The sequence below is a fragment of the Parasteatoda tepidariorum genome, chromosome 2 (genome assembly GCF_982258835.1).
Source record: "Parasteatoda tepidariorum strain Cologne lab strain chromosome 2, Ptep-v5.0, whole genome shotgun sequence".
Taxonomy (NCBI): domain Eukaryota; kingdom Metazoa; phylum Arthropoda; class Arachnida; order Araneae; family Theridiidae; genus Parasteatoda; species Parasteatoda tepidariorum.
The window spans coordinates 36,967,947-36,983,484 of record NC_141756.1 but is presented as its reverse complement, the minus strand read 5'-3'; the positions used below and the strand labels follow the sequence as shown (position 1 = coordinate 36,983,484).

The 15,538-nt window shown below is 30.5% G+C and overlaps 1 long non-coding RNA gene across 1 annotated transcript; it reads right to left on the bottom strand.

Moving 5' to 3' along the window:
- Positions 1-8,996: 8,996 nt before the first annotated feature.
- LOC147815182 (uncharacterized) lies at positions 8,997-15,483 on the bottom strand. The gene is made up of 3 exons (XR_015431349.1): positions 15,364-15,483; positions 14,294-14,438; positions 8,997-10,205 (listed from the first exon to the last, which is right to left on the bottom strand). It is a non-coding gene; the product is annotated as an uncharacterized LOC147815182 (long non-coding RNA).
- Between the last annotated feature and the right edge of the window lie 55 nt (positions 15,484-15,538).

The following is a 15,538-nucleotide window of genomic DNA, read 5'->3' as shown; positions in this document are numbered from 1 at the left end:
CTATCGTTTTATGTTAAAAGGGCATTTATTTTTTATGCTTTGTTTAGAAACATAAAGAGACCAAAGAACATCTTAAGGGATTGTGGATCTCATTTCAAATCAGCTTAAGTAAATAGAATTAAATTGTTTTTTATTATTTGAATTAACAGTATTTGTTTATGCTTACATGGTTACTGCTACTTTATAGCCTAAAATAATAATTTCTTGTTTTGTAATCAAATGGAGAAGTGTATTATTTCTTCTTAGTCTAAATCAACTACAGTTTAAATGGTCATAAAAAGTATATTAAATTCTTAATTTATTTACCATTTGTATCAATGTTAATGTACCCAAAGTTTGGTATGAAATAAAACCTAATATAAAAAAGAAGCTGCTTTTGTACATAGTCTTAAAAAAAAGCTACAAGTAAAGTAAAGTTTCATTTTTTCATAACATGTTACACATATATAATTTTTTTTTTCATTTTTTTATCATGACTAAAATAAATTTTCATAAATTTAATACAGAAAATGAGATTTGTTAAATATTTAGTTAATTTTTTACTCATGAAAAAAAAAATATATATAATTTTTATTTTATTTGCATGTATAGAATTGGCATTTTATGTATAATCTGCACTAAGGCTCTTTCTCATACTGTTTAGCAGTTTTGGAATTTTGACATTTTTTTCAAAAAAATTATTGAATATAGCTTTTTTTATTTTATTTATTTTTGTCATTTCTTAGATGACCCTTTGACTATCCTTGGGCTGCAACCCGCAAACAGTAAGCCTATACTTATCCCCATGATTCATGCATAGAATAAAAAGGCATACCCCATTAATTTAACAGTACTTTTTATTATTTATTTTTAATTGTTTATTTGTAAAATCGCTGTTTGAACTCTAATGCACCATTGAAAAAGATTTTCCTTAGAGCATGAGTGGTGAGTTTTCATTGCTTATTACTAAGGAAAATAGTGAGGTTAACTGGTAATCAATAAATAATGTTTCAATTTTGATTTGCTACGTTTTATATATGAATTAATTGTATTTGAAGAGAAGTGTGCTTAGGATAAAGCTCAAACTGGACTGACTCTTTCTAGATGAAATTTCAGTTATAGTTTAATGACAGCATTACCAGAATCGACTACACTGTTCCAAACATCAATGATATTAAAGAAAGCTCATCAATATTTGCAACATGCCTGATAAACCTAGTATGAAACACAAGGATAAAAGCAGCAGAATTTTATTTATTTACTTTTTTTTTTCCAGCGTGCCTTCGACATTCTAAATGCTCCTCAATATCGTTTGAACACTAAGTTGTTCTTTTTTTCGTAAAATCTATGCAACTTTTTACAATAGCTCATTCTAAAGAGCGTTCGAAAATATGAGCACAAATGCTATGACAATTCGCATTTCCGTCGTATCTATGAAGTTAAATTCAAGAATTTAAAAATATTTTCACATTACAGTAAAATTTATTTGTCCAAAACTAATGTTGAAGTTCCTTTAAGAATTAAATATTATTTGTATTTTATTCATTAATGATTATAAAAAGAAGTGTATTTTAAAAGGTATGAAACATTTTATATCATTCTTAACATCATAATTTTTCAACATAATTTTGAAGAGACGTAGTAATTACAAGAAGTTAAAAAATGTTATTTTTAAATTTTAGGTATTAGAAAAGCTATTTGATTGTGAAAATTACCTAATTAATAATCACGTAAAATACTGTATATCATACAGGGTGTTCTGTAATTACATCTAACACGTTGTAAAAGCTGCAAATTGATATTTCATAGAGAAGAAAAAATGACAACTTCATCGTATCAGTTAAATTAATTGGTAAATAGGCGGTATGAAAAATAGAAAACCAGTTTGAATGGCCGATGACACACGAACGTGTTAAGTTTTAATCGCCTTCTAAGTTTTGTTTTCTCTAGTAATCACAAGTTTTTAGTCAATCCCACCTTCATCAGTCGTGATTCATTAAATTTTGATTTTTTTTTACCTTGCCTAAATATTAATTTATGACCCTTAATGTGTGCACTCGTTTAAAAATATACATTAAGGTTGAACTTTATGAAATGCCCTGTTTAAGTTGAAACCTTTTATTGTTTTTAAATGAAATTATTACGACAACCAGTTTCGACAACAATGATTGTAATAGGATGATTTGAATGCAGTCATCCAAACTCAAATATGTTATGCAGTTTAAGTAATGATATTTAAGAGCTTTAAATCTGACTCTCCAAAAAAAAAAATCGGGATATTACTGAAAAATATTGTGATTGGAGCGCGTGGTTTTTATTTTATTTCATAATCGTCGTTCAACAGCAGACCCAATTTTGGGTTTACTGTTACCAATGTTCAACAACGTCGCCTTGTAATTTTGTACCCAATCCAGAAGACAAGGGAACTCTTGGATCAAGTTTAGGGAAATTTTTTTTATTGAAACTAACCCGCGTTTGCGTTACACGAAGAAAAAAACCACGAAATCCTATAATCCGTCTACCGTGGAGGATATTTTGCATCAGCACTGTAATAGGTGCAAGCCGGGTGCGGAATTCGTATCGACCAGCCATTATTGGGATTCGAATCTGGTTCACCTCATTCGGAGGCGAATACTCTTTCCCTTGGTTCCATCTTCACTGAGTATTAACTCTACAGGATGTTCCAATTTTATTGATTGGTACCAATTTTATTGTTTTGTCTAAATTTAGTCATCTTCAAAATGTAAATAGCAATTCGATCGTAATTTATGGAAATAAAAGGATTTTTTCTCTTAATCCGCAATGATTAATGAGAAGCAACCATGAGGGTTGATCAGCAACGTAAACAAGGGGCGGAACTTTCCAGTTTTTAATTATAAAATTACAAAACTACGGAGTTGAACATTAGTGGTCGTAAACTCAAAAATTGGATCAGCTGTTCTACGACGGATATAAAATAAAATAAAATCTATCTATTATAGGCCTGGATAGTAGGGCACTGAACCCATGCCCAAGAGTTCGTGGGTTCATCCACAGCCGGCCGAAGACTGCCCGTGTAGTAAATGGTGACTGATGCAAGTTAAATCTATCGAGTTGCAAAGTCCTCCATGTTCCTAATATAACAAATCAATACCTCTGAGGGTACTGAAACAAAAATTTCCTTGTCTTCTGAATTTGTTCAAAATTACAAGGTTACAGAGTTGAACATTAGGAGTCGTAAACCTAAAATTGGGTCGGCTGTTCAACGACGGTTATAAAACAAAATCTATATTTTAAATAAGGCGAGTGAAAAAGTCTTTCTCACAGTTCAAATAAGGGGAAAAATCAAAACTGTTACTCGAGTAACCAAAAGTAGATTACAAGACAGGATGTGAATATTAAAGTGCAAGAGCGTTTAGTTTAGAATAGTAAATTAAGAAAAAGACTTCGACAAAGGAATAACATAAAAAGATTAGTTGAAGCGCTTTATGTTACACACACACATATATATATATAGGGAGGGGGGAGAGACTCCCCCCACTCTATAGGTACTGCCGCGGTCATAATTTTACTTCTTATAATCTTAGCTTAACTAAATTACGCCGAAGGAAAAAAATGTAGCTTTAACTTAAACTAAACTCAGTGGCGCGACAGCCCCTAGGGGGCCAAGGCCTACTGGGCCCATCTCAGTTTTCTTGACATTGGGCTCTAGGGTACAGGAGCAGATGTTCCAGTTAGGTGGTCAGCCGAACGCGGAACCCCAAGTGTTTAGTTCCCAAGCATGCTTGGTACTCATTTGTCTACCCACTTAAGGGATGAAAGGCTGAGTCAACCTTGCCCGGCCTGAGGATCGAACCCAGGACCGGTGGCACGGGAGCGCAAAGCACTACCACTCAGCCACCGGGCGTCTAGCTTTAACTTAAGATAATTTAAAATCTGTTCTCCTATTTAGATCCAATTATGTTAGAGGCTATGTGTCCTTTTCACTCGCACTCACTTGTTTTTTCCTATATTTTAAAAACATGAATGTAATTATAAATGGATGCAGAATTTAACAGAGTATTTATAGTTTGTCTAAGCTAAGAACTCCCCCCGCCACATGGTCTGAGGCCGTCTGCTGCTATGGATACAAGAATAGCGTATTCCAGGGAAGGTAGCTAGCCGACCGGCCTGTGGAGGGGTTGGGGAACTGCCTTTGCACCAGAAAGGTTCTGGGATCGAATCCCGGGCAAGGCATGGATGTTCTTTTCTTCTCTGTACTATCTGCCCTTACTATGGGAGCAACGTTGGCCCACCTAATATGGTGCCCTTGTAAGAGAGGCCAACAAATCTGCCCTGTTAATGTCCGAATTGACGAACAATGTTAACACAGGAGGGCATTGGGGGGGGGGAGGGAAGGTAGCTTCTCTTCACTCTAGGGCTAACACAATAGACTGGAAAAAAAGTCCTCTTACTCTCGCTGAATCTTAGCCAAAATCTGTCCTAAGCAATGACCCCACATCCCTTGAAATAGTTAGACCTCGTTACCATAGTCACCGCCAAGGGTCTTGACAAATGGCTAGGCGAGTTTTTACTTTAGACAAACTATACATTAACTAGTTCATTAAACATTTTTTTAGAAAAAATTGCACGTTGAGACATAAAGGTTTGCCACCCCTGGACTAAACCATCCGACAGAGAGCAATGAAATTTGGCATACTAATAGTTCGTCGCACGAAGGTTACTGTTCACATTAAAACATTATATTACAAACCGTTCGAGCAAAAAACGGATTGGAACTTTCTTGCGTCATGTCCACTTAATTACATGTCGGATAATCGAACAACAAGCTTACACGAATGGAACCAAATCATTTTGTATGCAACTAATGTTAAACTTCCCCGTTTAAACTGACATTCTTTGTTTTTTGTCCCCGCCTAATTGCATGAAGAAGAGGTACTGAAATGAAAAAAATTTGTTTATTTTGGAGAAATGCTTCACTAACTAAAATGAAATTTTCGTTTTTCAGTTAAGAAAAGGATACAATAGGTGGTCACTTCAAAAGGGTCCTGTTCATTAGTTGGTCTAAACAGGTGTTCGGGTTAAATTGAAAAAAAAAAAAATCTAATCTTGCTGCTAGTTATACATTGAAGTGAGCGACGAGTGTTTTACCCCTCTTTGAATTATAGTTTGTTTACGGTAAGAGCTCCCCCCGCCACTAAATCTGAGGCCGTCTGCTGCTAAGGAAACAAGAATAGCGAATTTCAGGGAGGGTAGCTTCTCTTTACTTTAGGGCAGTGTTTCCCAAACTTATGACTTTTGTGTACCCTTTCTAAATTTTTCGTAATGCTGTGTACCACTAATAAAAAAATGAGTGTATTTTTTACTATAAAAAAAAATTGCACAAAAGTTAAAAATCACAACTGGCTGTTGACACCACTAATTATTAACTGCAAACTCCGCAAAAAATAGCAAATAGAAAAATACGTAATTGTAAATTTTCATGGCTAGCTTTGTTTTTAAATAAGTTTGTTTGAAATTTTCGTTTATTGCAAGATATTTCGCATAAGGACGCGTACCCTCGCTAAACTGTTCCCGTACCCCTGGGGGTACGTGTACCACACTTTTGGAAACACTGCTTTAGGGCAATATGAAGAAAAATGATTCCCTTTCTCTCCCCCACCCGAGACAAAATATATCCTAAATAGTGACCCACATCCCTATTTGAAATAGTTATACCTTGTTACCATAGTCACCCCCACAGGTCCAGACGAATAGGGGAGTTCTTACTTTAGACAAATTGTACTTACTTACACATCATTTAGAATTTTAAAAAGGTACAGAGTGATTTGTTTTGTAGTCAAGATTTGTGGTCCCCTCCTGGTGCGCTATTAGCTTTCATAAGAAAAAATTTCAAAAACGTAACAAATCAGTATACAGTGTGTCTTTCTCTTAAGTAAGAATAATTATTGCTTAATCCCGAGAATAACTCTGAGAATGATTGCAAGTTCAGCGAGAAAAGGATGGATTTGAATTAATCGAGGGGGGGGGGGCAATGAATCTGAGAAACGATATATTAAAAAAAATTCCAAACTAAAATAGCTCATTAATTTGGAAATTCTCAAGACGAGGTTAGAAAAAAAAAATTTAAAATAAATTATCTGACTATGCGTTTGAGAGGAATACGCAATTATTCATGAAAGTCTTAATAGAAACTGAAAGGGAAAATCTAATTTTGATAAATTGACGAATTAAACGGGTATAAAAATAGTCTTCAATTATAGATTTTTTCGGAAGGGATCAAATAATATTTTAGTACCTACATATTATACTATTCACTAATATTGATTTATTTTTATATAACTTTAAATGACATTTATATTTTATGATACTAACACAGATACTAGTAATCAAAATTGTTTATTGATCATAAAACTAAGTTTATTTAATCAAAACACTATAATTTGCATTAAATACCATTAAAAATAAAATTTCGCAGAAATTTAGGATAGAATATTGCACTATCCTTTTAATCGAATAACCCGCTCAATTGCATAGATTTGGCTGGAACTGATATTCCTTTAAGCGGGGTTGACTGGTTAAGCCTTAGATGTTGTTTCCTCAAAAATCTTAAAGATAACATCATTGATACTTTATAGCTCTATTTAATAACAATAAAAAAGAGTTATTGCTTGTACTTTATTTATTTTTTTTTTCTCGCTACGTCATAATTTCAATCAACAACAGTTCCGCAATTGACTGATTGTTGACACGTTCTCAGCAGATCACCGAAGTCGAGCATAACTGGCCGCTGTCAGCGTGCGGGTGAAAAACTACTTGGATGAATCTGTGAAGGGACCGAGGGTGTGAGGTATTGGTTCTCGTTAAAATGTTATACGTAAGTACTTGACTTCACGCGCATGTCGTCGGTGTATCGAAGCGAAGGGAGCCTCACCTCGGCAGAGTTCAAAATTCTGATGGCATGTCTTCAGATGATTGTCAGGAATGTTTACCAGACCGTTACCAATAGCCCATTGAGCAGCTTTAGTGCGACGTAAACAACAACAATGAAAAAAAAAATTTACGTGGTAGCACTATGTCACCAAATTATCTCTAAAGTTATCTGAAATCACGTATTTAATTTGTCACGTCTGTCAAAATGTGTTTCGGTATAAGTAAATAATTTAAAAACAGCGGTAATTAAAATTAAAAAAAAATTCTTTTGCAATGAAAGGCAAAATTAATGGGAAAGTGGTACAATTTGCTTAGGAAAAACGTAGAAAATTACTTCAGTTTTATTAACCGCTGTCCCTCTTTTCTTTTTCTCTGGCCTTTTAATTCCTAGTAAGAATATATATATTTTTTTGGTATTCTCTCTTTAAAAATAAAAAGTCAAACAGCTGATAAAAAATATTTGTTAGATTACGGAATTATATATTTTACTGAAATATAAAATTCAAAATAATTAGTTTGGAAAAATCTTTTTTTGATTCATATTCAAAAATGTATTAATGATTTTGTAAATTAAAGAAGTTTCAATTATAAATAACTGTTTCGCTAAGATTTAAATAACTGCATATTAGTTAAATTGTTTGGAAGTGAACCGCGTTTGAAATATTTGACTTTTTATGCAGGAAAAGACATGGTGTTTCACGTTATATTTCATCTCACCAAATATTATTAAACTTCAAAATTTATTTCTCACCTATCCTGACATGAATAAATGCAAAGAAATAACGAAAAAAAAAATATATTTAATGAAAATTCTGAGTCAAAGTGTTAATGCTGACGCTCAGTTCATTTAAGTAAAGTAATAGATGCATATTGAAATACTAAAAAGCAAGCCATTATGTTACAAAAAGCAACATTTATGGAGTTCAGGTACTTATTCGTATAGATTAATCGTAAACAAGCGCCATACTATTATTGTCGCCAATGATGCTTAATTAATATGGGTAATTCCTATTATATAAATTAAAAAAATTACTTATTTACAAAAATTCCAAGTTAATGGTTAATTTCGATATTATGCCTAGTAATGTTGAATACAGTTAATCTCAATTTTAATGGGCTGAACAACAAAAAACAGGTTTTGTTATGTTTTTGCTTATTAATTTTGTCAGTATATACCGTTCAGTTTTGTCCACGATTTCATTGGGTTGTTCAGTACCGAGTTATTGTTTTTTTGATTTTATTAATCCTGTTCGAAGAGTGGATATTCAGCTAGTTGAAAATAAAAAAAAGTTGAATTACAGTTCGTTAAAAATAAGTTAACTAACGCTTTTCGTTTCCCGAAACTCTTGTTTTTTTCTCAGGTCAAGAGCTAGCCCTTGTACAATACTTATCAATATTTTAGTCAAATAACTTCTAAACGTACAATTGAACGCATTTTCAAAATTTTAATTAAATATAGTAGCATTAAATTCTAACTTGAGATTCATTTAAACTGAAATAGTTGCAGTGTTATAGTAGTAGCACCTTGGATACATATGTATTATAAAATAGTATCTTTCTCTTGATATACATCTTCAAGAAAGAATAAATAAATGAGATAAATTTTCTTTTGAATATATTTATTTTTAGTGGTAAGAGTACAGCATATGTAAAAAGTATAAAAAAGGAAGAAAAATTTTTTATTCAAGTTGGATCTGAGAATTTGAAGCAAGTATATTTGTTTTTGTTCTTACACAATAGACAGAGTATGGTAGCTAGCTTGACTCTATGAAGGTGCTTGCAGATGCAATCATATAAGGTCTATGACCACTATCAGTGGCATCATCCTGAGAAAAAGAGCAGCTAAGTCTTTCTTTATAACTATTGCATAGCTGCCAACCTTAGGAATCAAAAATGAGGAACACTATATGCGACAAAATTATACGCACTAATTACGAGAGTAAGATAAAAATTTAATTATTAAATCATAACATTAATAGACATATATTTAAATATGTAAATTAGTAAAACAAAACTATAAATACTATCTTTTGTGGGAAACTTATAATATTAATGTTTTATAATTAGGAATACCGGTATAATATATTAAAAACAAACATTACCTATTAATATATAATTATTTATCTCCAAATTATAAAACACTGGTAAATAATAATCTACATCATAAACAAATATTTCTGATGCAAGTGTTTAAATACTACAAAAAAAAAAATTTCCAAAAATAATAATTTAGTGAAATAATCAGCAACAGACAGCTATTGGAATAATATTTTCCAATAAAAAGCTACTAAAAATTACTTTAGCACAATAATCACAGGATGCATGCTTGTGGCGATCAGAAAAAAGGATTGGTTTAAAATCAAAAATTTTATGAAAATTCAGAATTTTTATAAAAATATCAGATTGGATTTAAAAATTAGGTATTATCCGAAAAATTCTGAACAGTTGGCAGCTATGCTATTGTCTGCTTAGTCAGCTGTAAAATAAAAGCATTTTTCTAGATAAAAAAATAGAAATCATGTTACTTTAAAATTCTACAGTGGATCAGAATCCAATCAAAGACTTCAGTTATATTAATAACTGACAACCGTGCCGGAAAATAAAGAGCTTAATTATTTTTATGAATTTAAAAAATATACAATTATATTTAATACATATAGCAAAATCAATGACTGAAATGTTATCTTGTTACGGTACAGAGATATTCTTCAAACTAAATGAGACTCTGCATAAACCATTGTAGAAAATCAAGTCCTGGTAAATATATCTCACAGAAAAGCTTTAAGCAGACAATGCTGTGAGACCATTCCCCGGGACAAACATGAATCATCAGCAGAATCCAGGCAAAAGCTAGAAGAGAACAAGTTGCTTCAAATTAATATTGTAATCAAGATACCTTGTTAAGATTTCAACCAATGGTTAAGAATATAGATAAAAGCACAACTCTTCAAATTGTGAATCTAATAAAGGATTGCATACATTAGTTTGAATCAATTTGAATTACAGAGTGAAAGAACATTTAGCACAGAAGTATAAGTTTTAAGTTATAAGCACAGATTAACAGAAATTTTTTTTAATATTATTAAATCTGGCATATCCATCTTTTTCCACGCATATGGCATACTTGCGACACTTTCAGAGTGGTCTCACAACTCTTTTGGGTGGAAGCATCACTCAAACTCATACTCGGGGATTTGACACATCTGTCACTTTAAAATCAAGACATAAAAAAGGAGTGTAAATTATTGCAACATTAGCTTTGTTGCTCGATTTTTTCTTTTTGCAGATCCCCAATTTAGTCAGGTTACTTACATCTGAAAGAGAGGAAAAGTGTCTGATTAATATTATTTAATATTTCTATTGCAGCATCAATCAGGGTTTACATATAAAGACTAATGGCTTTAAGAACAAGACAATCACAGGACATTACATCACAGCATTTAATAGTTAGTCACAGCACAGATTTTATTATATTTTCTTTACACAACATAAATGACCCCACAGCCAATTGTTCAGTTGGTGTGTGCACTGTTGAGTCACCGTTTACCCTAGAGACAGCCACGTAGGCTTCTTAAAGGCACGAGTCCATGATGGATCATGGAATGTGCATGTTGTGTTATCCCCACGCTGACTTTTAATGATGAGCCAGTACATGTTGATGTGTTTGTCCATTGTTCAGGTTTGATTGCACTGTTCCCAGTTTTTTAGTATCTCATCATCTAAATTCTGTCGACATCACCAGTTCCTTAATGAATATTATTTTCTAAACCTTTTACAAGAATAAAAAATAAAATCATAAATTAATTTTCTAAACTTATTAGTATCTAGATCAAACATTAAATTAGTTTTTATTTAGAATGCAATAAATGCCACTGATAAAAACAAAAGTAATAAATATTTTTGAAATAATCAAAGTAAAAGAATATATATTATTAATAAAAGAGGAATATACTAACTGGTAGGGCACTGTCTTTTCCTTAACCACGGTGTGATTAAAGACAAATACTGATAAACATTAAAAGATCATTTAATTCATTCTGACTTTAATTATTTTATTAATACTGTAATAATTTATAAACAGTGCTGTACTAACAGTAAACAATCCGTACTATAACAATACAGTTGGGGAAAAAAAACTCACAACGATTAAGGTATAATGCCACTGTTAAAAATATACAATTCTCCGAATAATCAAAACATTATAGTAATAAAAGAGAAAGATACTAACTGAGACACTCATATTAGCTTCTGTTGAGTCTAGATCTCATTTAAGCTAACAAAGAATAGAATTAGATCAATCTCCGTGCAATCTAAAATTTTTTATAATCTCTTCTAGTGTTGAACATATACCCATTGCTATTTAGAAATAGCAATTGGCATTATTCATTAGCGTTATTAGCATTATTAATTTAGTATATTTTACCTAAGGCATTTAAAGTGGCAGAGTATTTATAATTCAGGTACAATGCTCTAAACAATCTTCCCTCTGTCCTTTAAGGGTAGAACCAGAATCATTGAGAGAGAACTAGTCATAAAATATTCTATTGCATCTAAAAAATTTTCTGCATTGTGTAAAGTAGCGCAGATAAGAATATTAGAAAAAAACACTCTCTACTGAATATTTTTCTTTACAGCATCATAGTAGTAAATCTGTTCAAGTACTGTCAGGGATCTGTCCAAACATTCTGTAAAAGGTCCGTATTTGTAAAATTGGGAAAAAATTACTTGTAATTTGTGAATATAAAATAAACGTTAAGTCACATTCTTTCAACCAGGGTCCTGCTTTTGTGAATTTGTGCAAATAGGGTCTGTTATTGCAAAAAAAAAAAAAAAAAAAAAAAAAAAAAACTTTTTCAAGGAGTTTTTAAATTGTAAAGACTTACAAACAGGGTTGGGTTTTTGACGTCAAAAAGTGGTTTTTGACATGACAAGGGTATAATACTGGTTTAAACCGTCAAAAATGTCAAAAACTGGAGTTTACCAAGAAAATATATATACTTCATAACTACCAACAGTTGCCATGCATTATATTGAAATTTAATTATACTATAGGTAATCAGCAGATTTTAAAATATTTTTTAATTAAAATTAAGGTAAAATAACAGATTTAAAATCTCAGAAATTTATATTCAAATGCATGTGCAGAAATTTTTTTTAAATATTTATATTTTGAAAAAAAAAACAATTTTTTTTTGATACTTAAGAAAATTAAAAGTTTATTACTATGCATTTTTGACACATAAGGAACATATAACTAATATTTATAAGGAACTTACAAGCTATGTTGTATAAATACAAACTTGATTCAGGTGTATGAGAAAAATTTTTAATGTTATACCGAATATCTTTATTATCCAGTATGTTAATTTGAATTTAAAAGTAGTTATAGTGAATAATGATAAATATAATTCATATTGTTTATTATATTTATTTATAATTATTACACTTATCATTTTAAAACAATTTTTACCTCTTAATTTTTTTCCCCACTTGTATTAAGAATACAAATAATGCATATCTTGAAAGCAAGAAGTAATTATTCAACAGCTGAATATTTAGATATTCAACAAAACTATATAGTATTCAGCAAAATGAAATTCATAATTATTTGGATAAACTAAATTTTCAGCATAGTAAATGAATAGGCTGAATATACTGTAAATCGACACTAACTACTCTGTGTATTTAACAGAAAGCACTTAAATTTGTATTGTCTTATGTTAAAAAGATTATTAAGAAGATTTAAAAGAATATTAAAAAGAATTTTCTTTAAAAGATGTCTAATGTACAAAACTGCTAATGTTTATCTTTAAAAATGTCTAATTTTTAGTATAATCTATACTATACACTAAATTTGGTTATAAATAAATTTCTTAATAATATCACTGCAGATTTTCAATAACACATGAAAATGAATACATAATATTACAAAAGATGTGAGCTTTCAAAAGTACAAGATTTTGGATACTATTCAAAATATAAGTGTTTCTTCAAAATTTTAAATATATTTTTTCTAGAACATATTTAGAAACACTATCCCTTTATAAAAAATATATAAATTTCATGTATTAATTAAATTTCACATATGAATATAGGTTTTTGACATTTTCGACAGTGAGGTTTTTGACGTGACGGTTTAAACCGTCAAAAACTGTCACATGTCAAAAACCTGCCAACCCTGCTTACAAGATTATGCCCAACACTGTAAAATTATAATTAAAAAAATAAACAGCAATTGCTGCTACTAAATTAGAGATGCAACACACAAATATTTGGTATTTTGCCTATACTGCTGAACGCAGAATATTCATTTCGGACGAATAAAGGAAGAAGTGTCTGCCGAAGACAAAATTTATTTAGATTACATCTGTCGTTCTGTCGAAAAGGTTTATTCGATTTACAAAGCAATAATGAAGATAAACGAATTTGTGAAGGGTCTGAGTAAAGGATAAATTATTTTGTGAAATGTCCGTTTTTATGGAAAGATATTTTGTGAATAGTTCGTTAACGGACCCAAATCTCTTCTAAACAGATATCTGACTGTGACTACTCTTTCTTATTTGTATGGGATGAGTTCTGGTTATCTGGCTAAATGTCAAGACAAGATTACAATATTTTTATATTATTAGTATATAAAGTTGTGTATAAATACACTTCTTTTTTTAGCAACTTTGCTATGCATTCTTCAAAGATGTTTGCCAGTTGAATATGGCCCTGGCAGTTTAAATGTATGTGGTCTTAACCAATACATCCACAGATAAAGCTGATTCACAGAACATTAGCCCAAGTAAAATTCACAAAGTTTTAATTACTTCTTTGAATCGCTTTATAGTGACGTTTTCAAGATTAACAAAATGTTGATGCATACGCTGATCTTTCAGCAAGAGAAATTTCTAAACTCTTCGTTCGAGAAAAACAACTCAGAAATATTTCTGTATTGTGATCTGCCGTGCCAACTACAATCGCCAAGGTGCTAAACAGATTTTAAACTTGCAAATTTAATAACAAAAAAAAAAAAAAACATGTGGATAGTTGTCCGGGGGTGGTTACGAGTTATACCTTCTGAGTTCCCTTCTCTTTTTATTAGTTCCTGGCGGCTGGCTACCCAGAATTATTCTCCCACAGATAACCAAACAAAATCTCCCCAATAACCCCACAAATTTTATTAACCACACAAGCCAGTTTTTTAAAGTTGGGCATTGTACCCAATTGCACATCATTAGTTCCTTTATTTTTAAGAAAAGCAAAATAAATTATTATTTTATAGCACAACCATAAGTAATATTAATAAAAAAATAAATAAGTATCTGAATTAGAATAGTTACACAAGATACTAACAATGCCAACAAATGGTTTAGATACATAATCATTAAATATGTAAATAAATTACATTTCAACTTACCAACATGAATTAAGACAAAAACACAATCGTCCCTTCACAACTGCACACTTAATTTGTCCACACCGATTCCAGGGTGTGCAAACATCGATATCCCATTTTCATTCAGCATTTAAGTAATTAGCCAAATACTTCTCCAGGGAATCACCTAGTAAAAAAGCATTTTATGAAAAGAAAGAAGAAATATGAAAAGTTTGCTTTACATTGTCCACGTAAACTGTCAAAAATCTTAGGGTAATGAAAAAAATATAATTATAGATACAGTTTGAGAAGTTAAATAATTGAAAAAATTCAATTTCATATTAATATCCAATAAAGATAACTTAAATTTAAGATAACTTGCTAATCTGAATTATCTTCTAATTTATTATAGTATTTGTATTATGTATTTTAAATAAAATAAATTATTGAGTACAAATTGTTTTGCACATAAATGTGATACACCTATAGAATTAAAATTTTTTTTTGAAAGTATGCATGCTCATAATTTATTCAATAGTTAAGACAACCTAAAAGAATAATAATGAATGCAGTAACTGTGAATGAAAATGATAAATATTATCTAAATTTGTTCCATTTCTCTCAGAATTTTTTTTTTTAGATTAGTTTACAATAAAATTGAAACAAATTATTTGAGACATGATCAAAACCCTCTTCACTATTTTTAAGAAAATTCAATATTAATCTTTCTACATAAAATAAATTTTAATTAGCAATATATTTCATAGAAAAAAAAGATACCTCTGTATTATGTCACTAAAATAAACATAAATCAAGTAATTTGAATTGTAAGTAATCTAAATGAAATTTCATTACTAAACTGCTTCACACATTTTCGGCAGATCAAACAAAGGATTTCTAAGGAAGCAGAGAAAAACTTTGATAAATGAATTTTTATAACGATTTTCTTAAAATACATACATTTTACAAACTATTTACTTTAAAATCTAACGCGTGGTATTCACAGATATTTAATAAAATTCATTAATCTTTTTAAAAATTTCATGTAATTTTTTTATATACTGCTATGAAACGTACACTAATATTATAAATTTTTAATTAATAAGAATTACCTGTAATTAAAACTTTCATGATGATAAAATATGAAATCCCGCGCAGACAAATACAGAAAGTGGCTTCCTCTAACAATAGCTTTTGTTTAAACAACGCCAATTGCTTTGGCGAAAAAGTTTGGTCACACAATCCATATAGGGTTATAAGAAGATTGATGGATAAAAGCTAGCGTCA